We start from the raw sequence: 23,111 nt of genomic DNA on the forward strand, positions 1-23,111 counted from the left end.
CTTTCCCTAAGATGTACTCTAATTTTGGCTTCAGCTTCAGACCTTGACTGGCATTTGGTTCCACAGGTTCATTATTGCTTGCTGGTTCTATCAGAGCATTTTTGACTGATACGTGTTTTCACACAGCAGAAGATGTAAAATGCATGGGTTTCTCGTTCTTACAATAGTAGTTATGATAAGAGCTAAAGACTGCAGGTTTATTTTGTGCTCCATGCAATGATAAGAACTTTTCATATCTTATCTTATTTAATCTCAACGATAACCCCATGAAATGGGTATTGCTATCCTATGTTACAGATTAAAGCACTGAGATTTCTGAGGAAATTTAGGAACTTGCCTAAAATCACAGAGTAAAGAACCATGAGAGGAGAGAGAGTTCAGATTCTGCCAAATTTTAACTTAGAAGTAAGTTCTGAGTTAAACAAAATTATATCTTTAAAAAATATGATGGCCATGTAATAGTTTGATCTTCATCCTTAAAATAATCTTTTTTTTGATTGAAGTCCCTAAATAGCTTTTTATGATTCAAACTTGTATATAGGTTACTCACTTATTATTCAGTAGTGGCATCTTATGCGGCATACACATCTGTTGTATTCTTATTTTATTGTAAGCAACAGTTACGATTTATATTTCACATGACCTAACTAATATGCCTGTGGCTTTCTATAGGCCAAGGTAGATGGCACAGTTTTCCATATGCCTTAATGTTGACTTTTGTTTAAGAATCACTCACATAGGAGCCAGCAGGTGGTATGGTGGTGAAGGTGCTGGACTCACACATGGCTGACCAAAGTTCGAGTCCTAGACCTGGTGGCTTGAAATTCACACTGGATGCATGTACGTGTGTGCCTACAATCTCCAGAAAAGAATGCAGGAGAAGGGATGGTAGTGTGGCCATTCACCCTAGGGGTGACTTTTCTCATTCCCTCTCACTTTTTTCTCTCCAGTGAGCACAAGCCCCCTATTGCAAAAACCTAAGAGAAAATAATAAAAATAAAAACTGAAAAGAATCACTCACATAGGCCAGCAATCTTTGACTTGTATTTCTTTTACAAGAATTCTTAAGGTAAAAATGGATGAGAATTGTGGGTCCAATACATTTGAAAGATGCTGCCATGTACAGCCAAGTGTTGCTCAGTGACAGCAGTCCTCTGAGCAACGCATCCTTAGGCAATTTCGTCATTGTGCAAACCTCCTAGAGTGTATTCACTCAAACCTAGGAGGTGTAGACCATGACACACCTAGGCCAGATGGTGTAGGCTGTGGCTGCCCGCACATACATCTGTATACAGCTGTTTGTACATACTTGTGGCCAGTTTCAACTGGTTTCAGAAAAAGGGAGTGCTCTTTCCTGAGTTAGACTGCTTGTTTAGTTCATTTTTTTTTGAAAGAGAACAATTCATTTAACTTCAAAGAATCCGAAATCAGACTGTCCCCAACATGTTCTCTTTGATATTCTTCTCAAAGCAAAAGGGAAAATGCTAGAAGTTTTTGCTTGCGATTGAAGACGGTAGTTTCCTGGAGATGTTAATTGGATGAGCTTGAACTTGACCTTACTTGGAACTCTTGGGAGTGGCATTGCCCTCTGTTAGGGCTGTGGCATGGCCAGAAAAACCTACAGGGAGGAGGTCAGGACCACGGAGCCGAGGTTCCTCATGGTTCCTCATAAAGATGCTTGCTCCGTTTGGTGGATTTTTCTTGCATTACCAAGTTCTTCCATAAAGTCAACCACAATCCGTATTATCGGGGACTCCAGCTCAAACTTGTGGTGAGTAGGAAATAGATTAAACACAGGTTTTCCCTTTTCTCTGGCTGCCAAAAGTGATGTCAGTGGTGTTAATGATCCTTACCTCAGTGCGCCGCAGAGCAGGGCTTTCTGTGCGAACACTTGTTCTGTGCCCAGTTCGCTGTTATTATGGAAAAACTGATGATGCTTGTGAAACAGCCGGGTAGCCTGACAGTTACTGAAATGTAAGATCAGGCGCTTGCTTTCTTGAAGCAATTTGACTTAAGGGAAAATAAAGAAGAATGAAAAATCTATTTAGCATCTGACAGAAAAAGTAAGGGCACTGAGAACAGGTCTTCCTGATGCCCTCTTGCTTAATTATAAAAACAGGTCTTCAGACACGTTTTACTATCAACATACCACATTGTGAGTGATGTTGCCATCGTAATTTAAGCATAAAGCCCGGCCTTTAAAACCTGCATTCTGAGTATTATAAAATAAAACCATGAACCCAAAACGGATGTGAATTACCATACACACCTTGGACGTGGAATTAAGTCTTGGGAGGGGGAATATACTAAAGAAATAGCTCCCATGAAAGCAGAAGAAATGCTGATATTTATGACCTTCTCACTCAGGTGGGAAGAGTCTATCATATTGTTTTCATGTCTCTTTGGAGTAGATTTATTTCACTGGGCTCTTTACAAAGGAAAACATCCTGCCCCATGGTCCACGGGTCTGTCTTAAAATGTAGAGGGATTTTTTTTTTTTCTAGATCCTTCTACCTTGACTCTGTCCTGTGTGTGGGAATATTATATTCTTGGTTATAAATGCAGAGAGATCGGAGACATTTCGATTTATATTTTGGGTGGGGGCGGGCTTTATGCCTTATCAGTCTGCTTCCTGTTAATAAGCAGAATGGGGGGACCAACAGCGTAATGGCTATGTCACTGGTCTACCACGTAGTTAACGGCGGTTCGAGTCACAGACCCAGTGGCTTAAACTCACGCCGGGCATGTGTGTGTGTATACCCAAGATCCTGAGAGGATAATGGAGGAGAAGGGATTGCGGTGTGGCCATCTTCCCTGGGGGGTGAATTCTTGCTTTCTATCTCTCTGTCTGTCTGGCGAGCGCATGCGCCCTATAGCAAAAACCTCTCCCCCCAAAAAAAAACAAATGGGAAATTACCAAGTGGATGTTCTTTGGCTTAAATAACCTCCACATGTTTATTCTGATTTCCTTAGTCTATCATTGGCAATAGTTTTAATCATTGAGAATTACATGTTGTTGTTATAACACATCTTCTCTATAAATCCCCGACTACCTTGACAGGTTTCCAGAACCTCCTTCTGTCTTGTGTAATGGGGGAAGGAGAAACCCACAGAACTGACAGGACTCACCCTGGCGGACCACAGTGGGAGCTGACAGGCTTAATGGTCGCCTCCTCATTCCCTCCTGTTCTCTCCTTTTCATGGCACATGTGTCTCTCTTCATTGGTGGCCTCCTGAAGTCACCAGCCCTGCCAGAAGGTCTTTCACCAGGACAAAGGGGGAAGCGGAGCGAGATGGCCTCTCACATGTTGGCAGCTCTGTCTGAATTTCCTCCTTGGCAGCCCCTGCACTGGCAGGTCTGGCCGGCAACTTTGTTGTTTTCCCCAGTCCTCCCATGTGACTCGCACCAGGCAAAAGTGCTATTTAAGCAGCTCCGTTAAAGCACTGGCTTGGCTGGTTGGTTACCCTTTGCCATTTCCAGACCACAAAACCAAGTCTTTCCAGCTCAACCCTGGCCTGTTTTAAAAGAAGCTAGTTTCCTTTATTTAGCTAAAATGGTTTTCTCCTTTCAACATTAACTAGCAAACATCTTGGTATTCTACCTTCAGTCAAACCTAACTTGATATTTGTGTGTGCAGGGGTGAGGGGTGGTGGAGGGAGAGCATGATTATGTTTCCAAGGCTTTAAAACTGAGAATACTTTTTTTTTTTTTTCGGTTTAGGTTAATGCCTTTTAAAAGCTTAAGCTTGCCATTACTTATCAGCTACATCTTGAGAAAAGCAGAATTTCCTGTGTCCCAAACTTGGTGAAGCTCTCTGGATTTAGTTATTCTTTCCTTTCTTCGTGGGTGATTACCGAAGCTAATACAGCTGGACTGTGAGATTGGCATGTCTTCCCTCAGCTAGGAGAGTGCAGGTTCTAAGCCATGAAGTTCCTTTCATAGGAGTTTCACAGTCTATCAGGTAGTCAGTGTCGCATCATTGATTCATCTGAGACCTTAACCGTGTGAATGTTAAAGTGAGGAACAGCCACCTACCAGGAGACCTATGACAGCTTTGGAAACTGACCATTGCCTTTTTATTTTTTAAATCTACTGGGTTTGTTTATCAGATATAGGCATACTTAAAAACAGAATACCTTAGCAGTGTTTTATAAGGTGCCTTATTAGTATGTAAACTTTCTAAAAGATGCACTATGCTGTAAATGAGTGGTACCATGGATTAACTGTATCAACATCGTTGCGGTAGCAGGGTATACAGGTGAATATAATTGCATGAGATAAGAGACCAGCCTAAGGCCAGCTGGGTGGAGTTGTAGTTGGGGTGGCTGGATCCTATGTGGCCAACTGCACAGTTCCGGTCCCTAACCTGGCGGCTTAAAACTCTGGGTGCATGTGCGTGCCTGCCCAAAATCCCAAGAGAAGAGGAGAAAGGATTGTGGCATGGCCATTCCCCCTTGGAAGTGTGTTCTCACTTTCCCTCTCTCTCTTTCTCTGTCTCTCTCTGGTGAGTGTGCATGCCTTATGACAAACTTAAAAAAAAAAGGAAGAAGAAGAAATCAACAGATCTAGGAAGACTGAATGAGGAAATATCACAGTTGTCGGCACTTGGCAAGGTAGACAGCTCCCCCACGTCTGTATTTATATTCTGCCCCTTCTCTGTTTCCTCGTCTATTCCCAGACACGGGAATCTTCTCCTCTTTCAAGAGGAAATCCTTCTTTGTTTTGGATCTCCCAGGTATTTTGTCTTCACCGTTTCCTAAGAGACTTGAACTTTTGGAAACCCAAGCCAGGAAGCCAGACGCTTTTCCTACTTCCTAATCCTCATGCTCTCCTCGTATGCAATGAATTGGGAAGATGGGAAAGGAATGTCAGGAAGGTTTAAAAATATATCACTTCAGGGGAACCCGCAGTTAGCGTAATGGCTATGTCGCTGGACTCCCACGTAGTCGACCACAGTTCACGTCCCAGACCCGGTGGCTTAAACTCACGCCGGGCACGTGTGCGTGCGTGCCCAAGATCCCGAGAGGAGAATGGAGGAGAAGGGATTGCGGCGTGACCATCCCCCAGGGGGTGATTTCTTGCTTTCTGTCTCTATGTTTCTCTCTCTCTGTCTGGTAAGCGCACGCGCCCTACAGTGAAAAATCTCTCCCCAAAAAAATATCACTTCAAACATTTTCAGCCCAAATTTTTAAAAAAAGAAAACGTCTAAGTATTCTTTGCTTTTTTTTGAGAGATTTTCGCTGTAGGGCGTGCGCGCTCGCCAGACAGACAGAGAGAGGCATAGAGACAGAAAGCGAGAAATCACTCCCCAGGGAGGATGGGGACGGCCGCAATCCCTTCTCCATTCTCCTCTCGGGATCTTGGGCACGCACGCACACGTGCCCGGCGTGAGTTTTAAGCCACCGGGTCCAGGACGTGAACTGTGGTCGACTACGTGGGAGTCCAGTGACATAGCCATTACGCAAACTGCTGGTTCCGGATCTAAGTATTCTTAAAACATGATTTTTCTCTCTTCATTAAACAGTTTTTGAAATTGAATGCAGAAATTTTAAATTTCAAATCCTTTAAATAAAAGAGCCATAGCTGAATAGTGGTTTTGCCCTGGGTAACAGGGAAAAATTAAACATTTTAAAAATTACAAGTGTTTATGTTGAAGAGAAATATACTATGTGGACACATTGCTTTGAGTGGAAGTACTTAGTTTATATGAATTTTTTCATTTGAATCTACAATATAGATTTCAAACAATGATCTCCATTGAAGAAAAGTTACTACTGGGTCATCAGAAAAGTCGTGATATATTTTTCTATGCAAAAATGTATTATGGTTTTTCTGATGACCCAGTATAATCCTTTAAAAAAAACAATAGGGACCATCGGTTCGCGTAATGACTGTGTCACTGGACTCCTATGTAGTCGACTGTGGTTCACGTCCCAGACCTGGTGGGTTAAAACTCACACCGGGCTCATGTTGTGTGCACACCCGAGATCCTGAGAAGAGAATGGAGGAGAAGGGATTGTGGTGTGGCCATCCCCCCCTGGGGGGTGATTTCTCGCTTTCCGTTTCTCTGTCTCTCTCTGTCTGTCTGGCAAGCCCATATGCCCTATAGCAAAAACCTCTTGTCCCCCCAAAAAAACCACACACACACAAGATTGGAAGAGGGAGGAAGAGTTACTTTTGGCTAGGCTACAATGACAAAGGAACTTACATTGTATTCCTATTCCCTAAGTAAAATTAGAAACTACTCATAATGCCTTGACTGGATTTTTATATACTTAACTGATTGGCCAGGAATTTCAAAACAGGAAATTATAAGATAAAAACACTCGTGGATGATTTTCACTAAAAGCGCATTGTTGAAAGGGTAGGGATCTTTCCATCGTACTTGTATCATAATGCGTGCTGTTTTTAGCAATTTCCATGGTGGAAACTGGTCAGTAGAGACAATATGAAAGGAGGCAGAAACCTTATTTGTTTTTTAGCTCTAGTGAACATATTTGAAGTGCACAGAGACCAGAAAATGTAAATTCTTGCTAGATGCAATAATGCAATAATCCATAGCTCTCAAGTAGCATTGCTTAAGTGTTGACTTATTTGATAATGCTTTATAAATTACATTTTTCATTACTGGAAACAGGATTAGGTGGGTTTTATGTTGCAAGAAGATACACACGGGAGGGTATAGTAGATACTGATGTAGAGATGAAATTTTGTCAAAATGTAATTTCCTGCTATTAAATCCTGTGACAGGTGCGAAGTGTTTCTGGGTTCCGAAGTTATTCCCCAGGGTGGTAACTAGAGAGGATGGATACAGCAGGAACATCGCCACTTGATATTTGCACAGTCTCTTCTTTTAAGGAAACGTTTGCTTTTTTGTTTCCAGTTTAGGCATGTTACAAATGAGTTTTTGTATTTGTAAAACATTGTAGCAATACTGCCAACATATGGTGGGTGTCAGTCAATTGAGGTTGTATATATAAAGTGTACTGAACATCTGTACGCCTGTGTCATCTTTGCTGGTGCTTATTACAGTCTTTATCATTGCACACATATTTGTCATTCAGCAGATGTTTATAGAATTGAAGGACTACAGGAGCCCTTGTAGGGGTATTACTCTTTCTTTCTTTTTAAAAGCATATTCCTAATTATACAAAATATACATGTTTGGGGACCAGCAGGTGGCATGATGGTTAAAGCTCTGGATGCTCCCACATGTCTGACCATGGTTCAAGTCCTGGACCTGGTGGCTTGCTTTCTCACTTTCTCTCTCTCTCTCTATCTCTCTCTCTTTCTCTGTGTGTGTCTCTCTCAGGTCAAATTAAAATAAATTAATGAATAAATAAAATTAAATAAATAATTCTTTTAAAAAAATTAAATAAAAAAATTACATATTTGTCTTTTTCAAGTGAATTGCTTTATTCAGGCTCCTGAGTTGATTGCAGGTGGGTAGAGGTAGGGACATGGGCAGATGAACCAGAGTCCCTTAAAGTGTATGTTGAGGTCTGTTTATAAATTATGAAACTCCTGTTCCAACACACTCACCAGAGCAAATGTTTTCAACAAGTACATTTTCGGAACTTCAGTTTGGGAGCCGTTGGCTTTAGGTAACACCTCACTGGGAACCATTACCCAGCCTAATCAGCCCCTTTATTTACTATATTTGGCTCTCTAAGTGTTTTGGCTGTCTCCAGAGATCAAATGTGCCCTCAAAGGGCCACGCAGGGCTGCCACACAGACCATTCAAAAGCCTCTGCCCAAGGCTGAGAAGGCAGTTTGGGACAAGAAATGGCAACTTGCGAAGGCATTTCAAAAATGCTTCAAACAGTGACGCTGCATGGTTGGAATAAGTTTGCAGCTCTCAAGGTGGCCTCTGGAAGGACAGTTCTCACTGAGGTATGTTAGTTACATAGCCGTGCTATTACTAGGGGACACACTTTATGTATACACACACGCCACCTTGTACGAAGGCAAGCAGGTGTGAACTTCAGACTTCCCTTTACATTTTTCCAGGGCTTTATTGCCTGGCTGTGGCTTTTTGTTCCCATACCAGCATGTCAGCCCTGCCTCATACTTAACTACTCACTTTCACTTTTTCGTAGACTCCTAAGTCATTGGCCCCAACAGGTGGCATTAATATTAGGCTGAGGCATTGTGTTGATTAGGATTGGCGATAAAGGACTTTGAAAAGTAGTATGCTTAGACTTTGGGAGGGAGGAGTTTGGGATGGAATCGTTATGTTCTTTTCTTCCCCATTCTTTGAATGTTCTGTGGGACAATGACAAGGATGGCGTCCAAGCGGCCCAGAGCAATAGGTCTGAGCACCTAGTAAAGTCGTATTTGTTTCCTCTCCTCACCGGGCCCCCGTCTCTGCCCTGTGCATCCATGCAGGTTGGCACGTGTGACGGTAGAGCTGGGTACAGTTTGTTCCTGGACTAAGCTGTTCTTTCAGTCCTCTGGATGAGAGCCAGGCACGAAATGAAAAACATATCGTGTGCCCTTTGCTTTTCCCCCATTTTATATTCAGCAGTTTCTTTGTTTGTCACAAGTCCTTTAATGAAGTGTGGCCTTCCTGCCTAATTTTAGGCCCAGAGTGTGAAGCTGCGCTAAGCTGTCTCGGGATATTCTGGTAAGAACATTCCGACACGAGTTCAGGAGGGACCTGCAAGTAAATCAGAGATCCGGAGCGTGTTGTCCAGAGCTCCCAGCCTGCTCTCAGCAGGCATTCAAGATGGGCTTTCCATCTTTAGAGACTCCAGGGAGTCACGCCGGCTTCTCTGGCAGTTAAAGGGATAAGCTTGGAGTTTCTTTCAGTTTGTTTGTTTTCACATTGGTATCTCCATGCCAAGTCTTTATTAGTAAGTCAAAAAATAGTCTGTTTACCTGTTTTTTAGAGAGGGAATTAATATTTTTCAAATAAATAGAAATCTCATAAAACTGAAGTCCTCATTTGGTAGACTTCAACTTACCCAAAGCCAGCGTGTAAACAGCGAATGATCGCTGACCCCAGCCATAATCGTCCCTTGTAAGAGGAGAGAGAGAGAAAGAGAAGAAAAAGTCAAAATTTATGCTGTATGAATTTTAGAAATGGCTCTCCATAGCTACTATGGATTAATTCTGCCTCATATCTTTCTCATGTCACAAAGCATGTCTTTGTCCCTCTGATTAGGTAGATACCTCTTGGCTTGCCATTCAAGGTTCTCTAGCATCTACCCCAACCTCCATTTGAAGACTGAATTCCTTCTACCCCGCTGAGGATACCTTGAGATCCAGGGAAGCCACTTTCTTCACTTGGCCTGTTTGGGTGGCTCTCTCATCCCCCCAAGTGTGGTTTTACCATGTGTCACCAATGGGAAGGGTGCTTTATCCCTGTCATTCATTCCACTCATATTTATGGAACACCCGTTAACATGACAGGACTTGCACTGAGCTCTGGAGATGCGCCATTGACAGATCTTGTGCCCATATCTTCAAATTACTCCTTTTCTTCTAACCAAGCCAAGTATGGCAGTGAAAAAAGCCTTCCCTTATATTCCTAGATGAAAGTGCTCTTTCCCTCCTCCATGGGTCTAGAGTTTCTAATCCTCTGTGCATCTGTCATGAAATTCACCTCTGTCTACTTTGTATTCGGTCTGTTTATGAGTAGAGCTTGTCCTCCTTTCTGGAATTTCGAGAAGCAGTGTTAATAGCAGAATTCAGCTTTGTATCTGCCGTAGTACTTAATGCAACCATTTACTCGTTCAACAAGTATTTATTGATTATCTACTCTGTGCCATATACTTGTCAGGGTACTCTATAAATATTCATATTTTGCATGCATGAAAAATACGGGCCTCTAAAGGACTATTTCATGTAATACTTGAAAGCAAAAAATGCCTTATAAGGTTGAAAAAAGGTCTTCTTTGAGAAGGGGGATCATGGGTAAAATGTTCTTCTTAAGTGTGTCGTCTTGGTTGCTCCTGCCTGGAACATGTGTTTCAATGAAATTAAATTTAAATTTCAACTAAATATGTATGTAAGTATGTAATCCCTTTCTTTTCTGATTTAATGGTCCGCTAAGGTTGTTTTGCTTGGGTCTCCTTTTGCATCTAAAATGTTTATGTCAAACCATGTCACATTAAAAATTGATTTCTGATTCTGTAACATAAAGCTCTACAACTTCAAGTTCAAAAAACCATGGTTGACTTTTAACCAAAAGATCGAGCATACACCTGACTGTAACTTGTTCACCTTAATTACTAGCAGTTGTACATAATAACTATAATTCACGTTTTTGCTTTAATCATCACACTGATGACTTTTGAATTTTTGCATTGGCTAAACCTCTCAAATGTCCAGATCACATTGATTTGTTTACCGATTTAATATTAACTACTTTTCGTTTGTGATTGCTTTAGAGTCTTGCATTTTGAAAGAAAAAAATCAGTACATTCGTTGGCTTTACTACGTGTGCGTATAATCTCTGTGTACCTGACATGGCCTCTTTTCAAAAGAAGAGCTCAAGACAGGAAGGGAATGTGCATTTTGAGACACCTGTGATGATGAATTCTTCTCGTTTCTTTTCAGAATGAAGACCTAAATGACCTCAGCAATCCTCCTTTAACTCATGGGTACCCAGACTCTAACTCTTTCATGATTCGCAACTAGGACCTCACATCTCCCTCCTCAGTAGATGGTACGATGCATCCATTTCAGTTTGTTTACTTTATACAATCCTCAGGAGTCTGTTGACTGAACTGCACGTTCTATATTGTGCCAAGCAAAAAAAAAATAAAATAAAAATAAAAATAAAAAAAAGAAAGAAAGAAAAAAAAAGAAAAAAAAAAAAGCACTGTGACATCAGAACAATGAGTCTGCATAAACTTCATCTTCAACCTTAAGGACTTAGCTGGCCACAGCGAGCTGATGTGCCCACCACCATGCTCCGAGAGAGTGGGTTTACTCTCGTGGCATTTACAAGATACATTTCATCTGCTGCTGAAACTGTGTGTGACAGAGCATCATTGTAAATTATGTCATTGCAAAACTGTTCACATTGAGTGGAGAGAGTATTAAATATTTAACATAGGTTTTGATTTATATGTGTAATTTTTTTAATGAAATTGTAACTTTTCTTACAGCACATCTTTTTTTGGATGTGGAACTGAGGTATACAATGTTCTGTTGTAAAGAGTGGAGCAAATGCTTAAAACAAGGCTAGAAAGAATACAATAGGGTATGATCCTTGTTTTAAGATTGTAATTCAGAAAAATAATATAATAAGAATCATAGTGCCATAGATGGTTCTCAATTGTATAGTTATATTTGCTGATACTATCTCCTGTAATATAAACCTAATGTTGAGCTGAGTTCTTTACAAGAATTAATCTTAATTTTGTATTTTTTCCTGTAAGACAATAGGCCATGTTAATTAAACTGAAGAAGGATCTGTTCTACTGGGTATTTTCAGGTCTCAGCTTAAAATTGGCAATTAAATGGAAGCAAAATTGCAAGAAAAAGAAATCAAAGTCTTCCATTGTATATATTGTAAAGGAAAGGAGACATGGGTGATCCCTTCAAGTCAAAAGCTCTCTTTGGAATGAACAATGTGGGTGTTTGTAAATTCTGGAAATGTCTTTCTGTTCATAATAAACTAGATACTGTTGATCTTTTCTTCTCTCCCCTCTCACCCCACCCCTGCTTCTGTAAGCTTCCTGCTCCATTCCCACCATGTTTTCTGTGCACATATCCTGATGTTTCCTTTCCTGCATTCTCTTAAGAAAGATGGGGAAACAAGTGAGTTCTTGCTAACCAGAAATTAAAATTCCAGAAAGTGTCTTTGATCATGACCAGGGCTGCATGTCACTTTCCTTAAAACCCTTCGTATCCCATGTTTTCTGAGAGCCTGCAGCTCTACATTATTTAACTGAATGTCATTGGCCCATTTGCCCTGGTGGGTGCTGGCCTGTTAGTGATTAGTTAGTGAAACGCAGTGTCCAGAGAGCACTTTATAAAAGTATGATGACCTGTACTGACACATCTCGCCAGCAGTGAAAAACACTCATTCTTCTCTCGTCTGGAAAGTGTACACGTCTTGGTACTTTTCCTCATGCAAAACAAATGGCAATGAATGCACTTAAAGAGATCGCCTGCAGAATTTTTAATCTTCTTACCAGGAAATTTTTTAAAGGTTAAATGAATTAATGCAGATACCCAGCTCCCTCTGAGTCGGTATCTACTCTCTATCAGGAATTTCCAGCCCTGCTGTTGGGAATAACAACATTTAATTTGTATGAAGGGTTGAGCTCCTGGATGGGGGTGGGCCCACAAGAAGGGGCCAGGGTTGGAGGGTATTGCAGCGGCTGCTGACTGGAGACCCTGCTCTACTCAAAACAGGGTGCTGATAAATGGGACCCCACGCACTGGTGAAGCCCGTTAGTGTTCATTCAACCAGATGGCATGTACTCAGACTGCTGTCCAACATTCATTGTTGCAGACTTAATCATTTGCATGCTCATCAGTTTCTGAGATAAATAGGTCTGTAGTCATTAGAATCCATTGTTTTCAAGGAACTTGCTGAATTACATCATTTCCTATAGAGAACACTACCAATTTTGAACATCCGATATGAAAGTCATTTTTCACGCTTTTGTAAAGAAGACTATCCTAGTCAAACTAACTTCATTTTTCAAGTATTCTGTTTCCTACTCTTGTTACTATAAGAAGAAAGCAAGCTACTCTGTTCTTCCATTGAAGTTTTATGTAGTTAAAAGAGAAATCAGTCCCAACCATTTTCCTGTAAAGCTGGTTATTGTTTCTAAAAGAACCTAAGCTTTGACTGTGTGTTACCAACATACCTCTGCATGTGGAATTATCAACATATTTGGGGTGAGAACAGAAATGAACAGACTGGAAAATCCATCTGTTGGTTTCCATTTCTCTGGCTTTTTGTTCAGCCAAAAGGTAGAAATTCTCATTTTAGTGGTTTCTAGTGGTACCTGAGCTGGGTTTGATGGTGGGATCAAACTTTACCAATTTAAAACTGGAAGTTGCTGATACTCAAGCTCAGAACTCATGCTCTGCCTACAGGAAGGGTCTGCTTCGAGCAACTTCGACTACTAAGTCCTTGTGTTCAGTTCCTCATGAGAAAAGTTGGCTTTTGTCCATTTCAGAGTATTTGCAGACCAGCTGAGGGCTTACATTCATGGAGCTTCTAGTGCCTCTGGTTAACCTAGAAGTTAGTAGCTCTTTCTTCATGACTCTAACCTTTCACAATGTTCTTTCTTAAAGACTCAGGCAGCGTTTTAAAATTCTCCTTTGTAAAAAGAACAAATATGTTTCATGACTTTGATGATATCTTCATTCTGGGCAAAAGAATGGCCCTAGAACCAGCTAGAAGTAAAGAGAATCCATTAATGATCAACCACTTGAGTCAATAATGACAAATCAGTACCCATGTTACACTGGTGGCTATTTCTTGCTCACTTTCAAAGGTCAGGGACTCTCTTAACTAATCTAGTGACTGCAAAAATGAGTCTACTAAAAATACTCTAGCTGGAGTAGAGATTTTTTTTTTTTTTTAACCAGTTTTTAAAGCCTGGCTTTTGTCTTCTAGATGTCTTTTAAACTTAAGAAAGTCAAAGTATTAAGAAACAATTCTACTGTACTGTAAGAAACAGCATTTTATAATACCGAAGCCCTATTTTATTCCATCTTGCAATGTAACACATATTTGGAAATTTTACTTTTATTTACTGAAGGTGGTTTAAAAAATGGGGGAAGGGACTCATCCTCCACTCTCCATAGAGCCATAGAAATGAGGTTAGATCTGAGGTGTTCCAGCTGGTCACAGCCAATGCCCTGTTTGGCCTCACGCCGCTTTGTCAGAGCTCAGTAAGTCTGCACATCACAGAAGGTAACCCTGAAACCAGACACTGGGAATTAAGACCCGGGCTGAGGAGAGACAGGATCCTCAGGAAGGCATGTGACAGAGAATGAGCAAAAGCCAGAGAAGAAAGCACTTCTTTGCAGTGACTTGACAGGGAACTTAGTATTCCCAGGACACTATGTATGCTAGTTGGATGTAATACGGTATTCACACATATAAGAATTGAGGGAAAGATCATGCACTTCTTGAAGCATGAGGAAATACGGCCTTGCCAGTACTAAGAGACCAGGGTGTGAGCTTAGTTACGGAGAGCAAACACGGCCTTCCTGTGGCCAGGAGATTAGCAAGGGTTGGACATTGGTGCCTCTGGTCCTTGCTAAAGCCAAGCCTGAGAAGATCACTGAGGTCCTCCCATAGTTCTGTAGACTTGTCTCCTAAGTATGGGTGGAGAATGTGGGAGTCAGATGGCTTTAGGTGTTATCTCAGTGTTTGTAACCAGAGCATTTAATTAGGTGTTGGTGAGAAGAAGAATAATACAGGAGGTGGTGACCTTTCTCCCAAGGAATTTAGCCTAGTAAGAGCTTATCGTTAGCTAATGTGATAAGAAAATGTCTGACTTAGATGGAAAGTTACCTTCTTTTCCTAGTTTGTCAATGGCTTGGCATTTGTGATGTATACATCATGAGAGCTGGCGTTTTAGACTGTTGCCATTCACTTGGCATCGACATCTCGCTCTTTGCTAATGCTGTTAATTTCTCCAATTTAACCAGTACACCACATGGTAGGTCGAATTCACGTGTCCGTGTTTGTGCAGACATCTTTAATGCTGTCTCTTCTCCTCCTCTTCTTTTTCTTTTTTAGGACTTTGCCATTGGCTTAAGAATGTAGTTCCCAGAACAATTTTTCTTACAAACTACTTCCCTTACACCTCTTGGCTACAGGGTGGGCCAAATTAAATACATACATACTTTCATTTGTTGTATGTGCAGTTTGGTTTATCATCTTGAGATGGTGGTGCTGCTCACGGTGCTACTTCATCAGTGTACAAAGAGACCAACGCATGGTCTGTATTGCTACCAAAACATTTATTGTATATATGTGTATAACATATGTATTATGTATATATGTAACGGGTACCAGGCCAGGTATATATTTTTTATTTAGAAGTGTTTCACTTTTCCAAGATTTCTTTATAGTGTTATGCTTATTTCCAATTTTTTTTTTCTTTCCGATTCTGTCTGGTACTTAGTACTGTAGTGTCTTCATCATTAATTAAAGAAAACTGTCTAAATGAATTCACGGATGTGAATGTTAGTGATCTTTAGTGTCTTTGATTTTGGGACATGAAACAGAGACTGTCAATCAAAATTTACTGGGATAGGGACTAGCAGTTGTGTGGTGGTTAACATGCTGGATTCTCTCATGCTTGACTGCAGTTTGCGTCCCGGACCCAATGGCATGAAAATCACACTGGACACATGCGTGCGTGCCCATAATCCCATGAGGAGAATGGAGAAGGGGTTGCAGCGTGGCCATCCCCCGGGGGGGTCATTTCTCCCTTTTCCTCGTTTTGACTCTCACTGTCTTTCTCTGGTAAATGCATATGCTCTATGCCAAAAACCTAAAAAATAGTAATTAAACAACACTCGCTGGGACATTCAGTTGGGTAGGACTAGGGCACATTGTGTAACGTACTTTCATCAATGATTCTGGGACAGATAGGTTTGTCCCACCCTATCCCTCTTCAGTTGGCTTTCACTGTCCAAGTCTATAAAGCAAAAGGCCTCTGAAAAGATTTTAAGCTGCGTTTGGTGGTGGTGGTGGAAAGAGAGGAAGTGGGAAGGTTTGTGCTCTGCTGATAAAGAACTGCAGCAGCCTTGTCGACCTTCAGTGTGTACGCAGAGGCCTTGAAGGGCTTGGTCAAATATAGACTGCCATGCCCAGAGCCTGAGGCCAGCCCTGGGATCCTGCATTTCCAACCAGCCTCAGAAGAGGCCAAGGCTCTTCATCCTGGTCTGCTGATGACGCAGAGTAGCAGACAAAGGAGTGAGTGGAGGTTCTCAGCCCTGGCTCCCTGTTAGCACCATCTGGGCAACACCATCAGTGGCCAGACCAACTGGGGAGATGCTGATTTAATTGGTCTGAGGTGGGGCCTGGACGCCAATTGTTGCTGCTGCTGCTTTTTATGATGCAAGTGGTCAGGGCTGAGAACCGCTGCTGGGAAGTGTTGCCCTGACTTGTCTGATGAGTAGGGCTGTCTATGAGAAATACTGACCCCCTGGAGTGGTCTAACAGTGTGCATCCCCCCTCCCACTCATTTTTAAAAGTTTGTTTTCTTCATGATAGCACAAGCAAGAGAGAGACACCCTTGATAGGATCTTATCACCCTGTGATCCCTCTTTCCCAGCTCTCCTGCTCCTCGAGGTCCTGGCCATGGACACACATGCCTGGCATGTTTTCAGGCTGGCCTGGGGGATCCAAACTCATGGTTGGCTGTGCGGCTTCCAGCACTGCAGCTCAGTTTGCTGTTGACCACGCCACCAGGCTGGGCTGGAGTGTGTATTTTTAAGTCGGTGACTCTTTTTGTTGGCAAGTTTGGGAAATCTGGATTAGTGTACCAGTGGGGCTTTTTGGATTGTTTCCCCGCTAGGAGGGCTAATAAACCTAAGATTTTCAAAGATGACAAATCCACGTCGCCAATACAGATGTAGCCCAAGCCCTCTATCCCTCCTTTGAGCTTTCATGCCTAAACCACTTAAAATAGAAGGTGGTTAATGTGTCCTGGGTCGTTAAAAGTAAACTCGAGTTACTGGCCTTTTTGGAAATAGATTCAATATTAATATTTTACTTAATTTTTGTATGAATGTGATGCTCTTCAAGGAGTACAAAGATGGACATTTTTCACACTTGTTTGGTGCACTTGTCTCGAGGCATCGTCCTTCTGTCTGGCAGTGTAAATGATATTTTTCATTATTAAGAAGTAGCACACAACATGACTTAACAAATGGCTTGAGGTCAAAATTTGATCTTTGCTTTGTATTAGCTTTTCCATTTACATTTAAAACAAAACAACAAAACACTGGGCTTTTTTTTTTTTTTACCCCTCCCAGTGGTATTGCAAAACCAACAGCACTCTAGCCCCTATTGAAAGTCCATGTAAACATCACTAATTAGTTTTAATTTGAGGGAGGGCTGGTTGGAATGCATTAATGGTATAATTTACAGCATAATTGTCATATTACTTGTACACATATACAGAAGCACATTACAGCAAATAAAATGTTGTCAATTAAAGGCCTTCAAGAATTAATCCCCGAGGAGAATTTGTAATTACCTCACCGATTCTATTACAAACAACAGCAACTTTTTTCTCCTTTCATTCTAAGCTAGCCACCAGGATTTATGTCAATTACCTTATTTGATCCTTGCAGCAACCTAGAGGTAAGTAAGGAAGGGGTGCATCTGTGGTCACAGGCTACTGAGGTTGGAGCAGACTCTCAACATTGAGAACCGCTTGATGACCAAGTTCATATTCTCGTTGCCACCACAAGTCTAACTTAAAAACAAACAAACAAAAAAACTAGTTCCTTACATTAGAAATACTGTCACTCCAGTTGCCTTGTTATGAATTTGCTGAGCAAGCATGATCTCACATGAGCCCCAAAGTAAAGCTCTGTCCAACTTAGGCCTCTCTCCTACAAGCAAACAGGGTTTTATTCCGTTTTTTTCCGTTCTTTATCTTGGTGTCCAGCTTAGATCATTCATGCTAAAAGTCATGTTCTGGTTCCTTGTTGTTTTTCTCAATCAGCACACCTCTTTTCAGCCACAGAATAGAAATCTCTGGCTTCGTGTTTAGAACACACAAGGACAGTGGGTTAAATGTGAAAGCTGCATGCAATGCAAACAGCTGTGTTCATAAGCATTAGGTTTTATGTATTACCTCCTGTAAAACCTTTACATCGGGATTGCTAATATTTTCTGTTAGGAATACCCATGGTTAGAAAAATGATGAAGATTTTGAAGGCAATAGAAAACCGGAAGTGCATGAATGGTCGAAGCTGTTCTGCGATGCAGGAATCTCCGCTGACATAGATTCAGTGCTTCCAGAGCTAGACTGCAGGCCACCCACTTCAGAATTTCCTGGAGGACCTATAATAGTGTAGATTTTAACAAGGCCCAGAAGAAACTGTTAATAACTGATTGGTTCCATACACACACACACACACACACACACACCTTCCTTCCAGGGTTGTTCTTCACCCTGATCTTGGAGAAGCAAGTTATCGTAGTTCATTAGGCAATATCCTGTTTGCTCCTCTCACTGTAAGTTGCTCCAAAGCTCCAAATCTCAAGGACCAAAGTTCCCTAATTGTAAATGTGAGCCATGAAATGACAAGAGTTCCTCTTTTGACTTCTGAAAAGTCAAGTCAAACACTATAAAGTAAAAAGCAGTAAAGTTAGTTTGAATTACAAAACAAAAAAGCATGAAAATAAGGACATGAGTTAAGTTTGCATATATAGCATTATGTGGTATTAGTCTGATTCTACAAAATAAACATGCACAAGGGGTATTCAAAAAATTTATGAAAAATTGGAATTAAAATGAGTTTATTGTGATGCAAAGTTTTTTAATTCATGCGTTTCTTTATTTATATTGTATGCATTGTGAGTTTTTTGTTTTGTTTTGTTTTAATTTTTGCCGTAGGCTACCTGAGGTCGCTGGAGAGAGACAGAGAGAGGGGGAAAGTAATAAGTCACCCCCCCCCCCACCACCACCCCATGGATGGGCACGTCACAGTCCCTACTTCTCCATTCTCCTGTCAGGATTTTGGACACTCATACATGTGCCCAGTGTCAAGCTGCCAGGTCCAGGACTTGAACCACACATTCGGCCATGTAAGATCCTGCACTTTTACCTCGTTGACACCACCTGCTGGCCTTCATCTATGAACATTTTGAAGAGCACTCATACATGTGTATATGTAAATATATGCCTATAAATGGAAGGATATGTCCTAAGATATTAAGAAGTCGTCTATGTCTTACAGCATTGTGGACTTTTTTTTTCTTCTATTTTTCCATACATTTTTATAATGGTCATAATTCATTTTTAAAGAAGTTTCTCATATAAACAAGAGACACAGAGAGTGAGCGAGACAGAAAGAACACCCAAGAAGATCTGAACACCACGATTCAGCCCAACACACCAGCCTTGCATCATGGGCACATGTGTGCCCAGTGGACAAAGGTCTCTGGGTGCAGGCCTGGAACCTTTCCATCTGGGTCACCCTCACAGAGCACCCTGTTTTACTGCTGGGCAAAACACCGTCTGGTTCCTATATCTCAGTATAATGAGACAAAAAATAACAAAATATTAGAAAAATTATAAAGGGAGTTGGATGAAAATGTTAGTGAATCCCTACTATTCACTTTACCAGGGTGTATGAGTGGGTTAGCTACCTTCGACTTAGAAGCCAAATCCAGACGGCTGCCTGTTTCTGTTAAGTCAAGCTTTATTGGAACGTGACTGTGTTCATTTGTTTACACGTGGTCTGGCACCACCAGAGCACAGACGAGTAGTTGCAACAAAGCCCGAAAGGCCTACAGGTAAAATACTTCCTGTCTGGCCCTTACAGGAAATGCATGACTTCAGCCACAGGTGCTTTTCAGGAGGGAGAACTGGAATCCCAGGCAAAGTCCCTTGCCCTAGGCTTCCGGCACCCTCCTGAGCCTGCTGAAAAAGCTGTCCTGGTCGATGGTGGAGCTCTGCTGCCCCAGTCGCAGCACTGGCAACCAGAGTTCACGACTGTCCCTTAGTCCCAGTGGTTGATTGACTCTTAGTCCCTGTATGGTCAATTGTTAAAGTGCTGAAAAATTGTTTTCTCCACAGACACTGCTTTTTACAGTTCAACAGGTAGATCTAGGGTAACGCCTTTTTCATTGGTGTCTTAGTTCTAGAGGAAAACCAAACAAATGCCCTGAAAGTAAACATTAGTTAAAAGGTTGTCAAGGTTGGATTTCCTCGAGTCCAAAGGAGATTGTGGTACGTGGTATCCAGACCGGCAGTATCTTAACTCATAGTAGACAGTAAATGGGCATTCTTCCTCTTCCCATTCTCTCTCTCTCTTCATTTTGGAGAGGTTTTCGCTATAGGGCGTGTGCGCTTGCCAGAAAGACAGAGAGAAACAGAGAGACAGAAAGCGAGAAATCACCCTCCAGGGGGGATGGCCATGCCACAATCCCTTCTCCTCCATTCTCCTCTCGGGATCTTGGGTATGCACGCACACGTGCCCAGCGTGAGTTTAAGCCACCACATCCGGGACTCGAACCTCAGTTGACTACATGGGAGTCCAGCAACATAGCCATGATGCCAAGTGCTGGTTCCCCCATTCTCTTTTCTAACTTGACTGCAGTGCTGAGAGTGGAGCATGAATCCTGGCCAGGAAGATAAAACCTGGCAACTTATGAGGTGAAAATAAAATATTTGCCTCAGCCTCGGTGGCACACGCTGGACGCTGGCTGGTGCTTGGTGGGCTGAGGCCATGTGGGAGGACTGGTTTGAATTCCTAGTCCACCCCAAAAAACAGTGCTTTGACACATGCCTGGTGTCCCAGCTACTCAGGAGGCTGAGGCAAGAGGATCATGACATGGGGAGACCTTGCCTAAAACACCACACGCACACACACACACACACACACACACACACACACATTTGATTACTGTATTTTTAAAGAAATGAGCCATTATTCTAAACTAATAACAGATGAAATAGGAAGATAATCGCCTTTGTACATAAAATCTCAACATTCACTTTCACACCTTCGATATCATTGACAAGCATGCTAGGTGTGGAAGCTGGCATAGGACAGAGTCCTGCCTCTTTCAAGTTCCCATGTTAGCTGTGGAAGTGAATTCGGATCTCAACTTCTCTGGAATACTTGTTTCATAGATAGAGAAGTTGGATTTCAGCTCCACCCCATTTAACATGAGCTTATTTTAAGTCATAGTTATACCAGAATGATTAAAATGGACCCCCAAATTGCTTTAGCTTCCCCCTCCTGGTCAGCTGTGGAGTACAGGAAGGAGCCCAGTTTCCTTGTCCTAGCGGGTTGCTGAAGTCACCCTGGATAGCCAGTGAAGTGGAGAAGAGGAGACAGGCTCAGGGCCAACATGAGACAGCAGAAGGGGCCAGACCCATGGGAGGACCAGGCAGGTGGGAAAGACTCCCATATGGATAGACTTCCAAAGAGGCCAAAAAGTGTCATACAATCCAGAAGTGATAATGCTGGTGACATCCTTTACTTATCATCCGACACCACTACTTGTTCTCATGAAAAGCCAAGAAACTGAGGTAGGTCCCCAGTTTCTCATCTGTAGTTTAGAACTCCTTCCTGGATCAGATAGGTGCAAATTAAAATAACATCCACAGCTTGCATCCATCATCAAGCATTTAATTTTTTTTCTTTTTGTGATAATATGTGTGTGCATGAGAGAGAGAGAGAGAGAGAGAGAGATGAGCACCTTCCACAGTGTCTGGTGACACTGTGATCCCCTTCCTCTACTTCTGCAGCTCATCAGATCCGGGCAGTGATGCATGTGCCTGGCGTGCTTTGGGTAGACTGGGTTGGAGATGGGAACTGAGGTTGCCATCTGGGATCTGGCGTCTCTTGAGCAATGTGTAACCACTGTGCCATGGGAACTGGCCCACATTTATCACGTATTTGCTACATACTTGTGTCTGGTCCTGCAGCAGCTCATGAGGTTCCCATATAATCCTTCATCCCAAAGATTTGCAGATATGACACAATTACAGAGTAAAAAAACTAAGATCTAGGAGGACCTTGACCATGCTTAGTAAGTGGATTGCTACGCAGTTCCCTTTATAATCAAAAGATACAAAAACAACAAGCAATCCACATCCCTTGAGATTCTGACGCACATTTATGACACTAGGTTATCAGAAAATTCCATGTGACTCTTCAGTGTGCAGTTTTGATACCCCAGACACAACCCGTACCCCATCCCTAGACCTGCCTGCAAGAGACACTGCCTTCTCTGGTGCTTTTGATGTCTCTAGTTAGGTCGGGATGGAGGTGTCCCTTGGATGGCTCTTAATAACCTCTTGATATTTAATTATTTTTTTCTTAGAATTGCCAGAAGGTACATGCACTTTCTAGAGAGAGAAATGGGGGAGAAATCACCCCTCAATCGGGCATGGTCATGCTGCAGTCCCTTCTCCTCCATGACTCCATCCTGTTGGGATTTGGGGCATGCAAGCACATGCACATACACATGCACATGCACCAGGCATGTTTTGCAAGCCTCAAGGGCTGGGAGTCAAACTGCAATCAGCCATGTGGTATCCACTTCCCTTCAGCACTAGCCTTTGTGGCTGTCCTCACTTAACTGAATGAAGGAATTTTCTACATGGAGTTAAATGCGCCTTCCCATTTGCTCTTCATAGAAGACCAGAGCCAAATACACGCACACACACAATTCAAGGAGAACATGTTAATGATGCATTTAAAGCTACCATTTTTTAAAAAATCAGTAGCATGAGGGCCAGCAGGTGACATGGTAGTTAAGGCACTGGATTTCCACATGGTAGACTAAGATTCGAGTCCCAGACCCATTGACTTGAGAATGTGTACGTGAGTGCCCAAGATCCCAAAAGGAGAATGGAGGAGAAAGGATTGCAGCATGGCCATCCTCTCTGGGGCTGATTTCTCACTTTCTCTCTGTTACTCTCCAACAAACACGGGAGTCTTATGGCAAAAACCTAAAACAAATGAAACAAAAAGTCAGCAGCATGTTTCTGGTTTAAATTCATAATTTTTATTTAATTTTAAATCCTTCTCTCAACCTCACCGTACACCAGGTATTCTAGTTAGCAAGGTTCTCTGACCTATATATGAAAAAAAAAATGTAAAGTTCTGAATCTGTCGAAAAACAAAAGTTTGGCTGAGCTAAACAAACTTCTCTCTGAATAGAGTAACCTTCCTCTTTTTTTTTTTTTTTTTGGAGAGGTTTTTTGCTATAGGGCATGTGTGCTTGCCAGAAAGATGAGAGAGACAGACAGAAAGCGAGAAATTACCCCCAGGCGGGATGGCCATGCTGCAATCCCTTCTTCACTCTCCTCTCGGGATCTTGGGCACGCACGCACATGTGCCCGGTGTGAGTTCAAGCCACCGCGTCCGGAACTTGAACTGCTGTCGACTACATGGGAGTCCAGCGATATAGCCATTA

At 42.0% G+C, this 23,111-nt stretch overlaps 1 protein-coding gene across 1 annotated transcript in view; it reads left to right on the forward strand.

Moving 5' to 3' along the window:
- Positions 1 to 14,830, forward strand: part of IRS1 (insulin receptor substrate 1) — a 72,375-nt gene extending 57,545 nt beyond the window's left edge. Inside the window, 1 exon segment of the mRNA XM_027766509.1 lies at positions 10,565 to 14,830. The gene's annotated coding sequence lies outside the window, so the exon portion shown is untranslated.
- The last annotated feature ends 8,281 nt before the right edge of the window (positions 14,831 to 23,111 follow it).

The sequence above is a fragment of the Tupaia chinensis genome, unplaced genomic scaffold, assembly GCF_000334495.1.
Source record: "Tupaia chinensis unplaced genomic scaffold, TupChi_1.0 Scaffold000066_1, whole genome shotgun sequence".
Classification (NCBI taxonomy): Eukaryota; Metazoa; Chordata; class Mammalia; order Scandentia; family Tupaiidae; genus Tupaia; species Tupaia belangeri.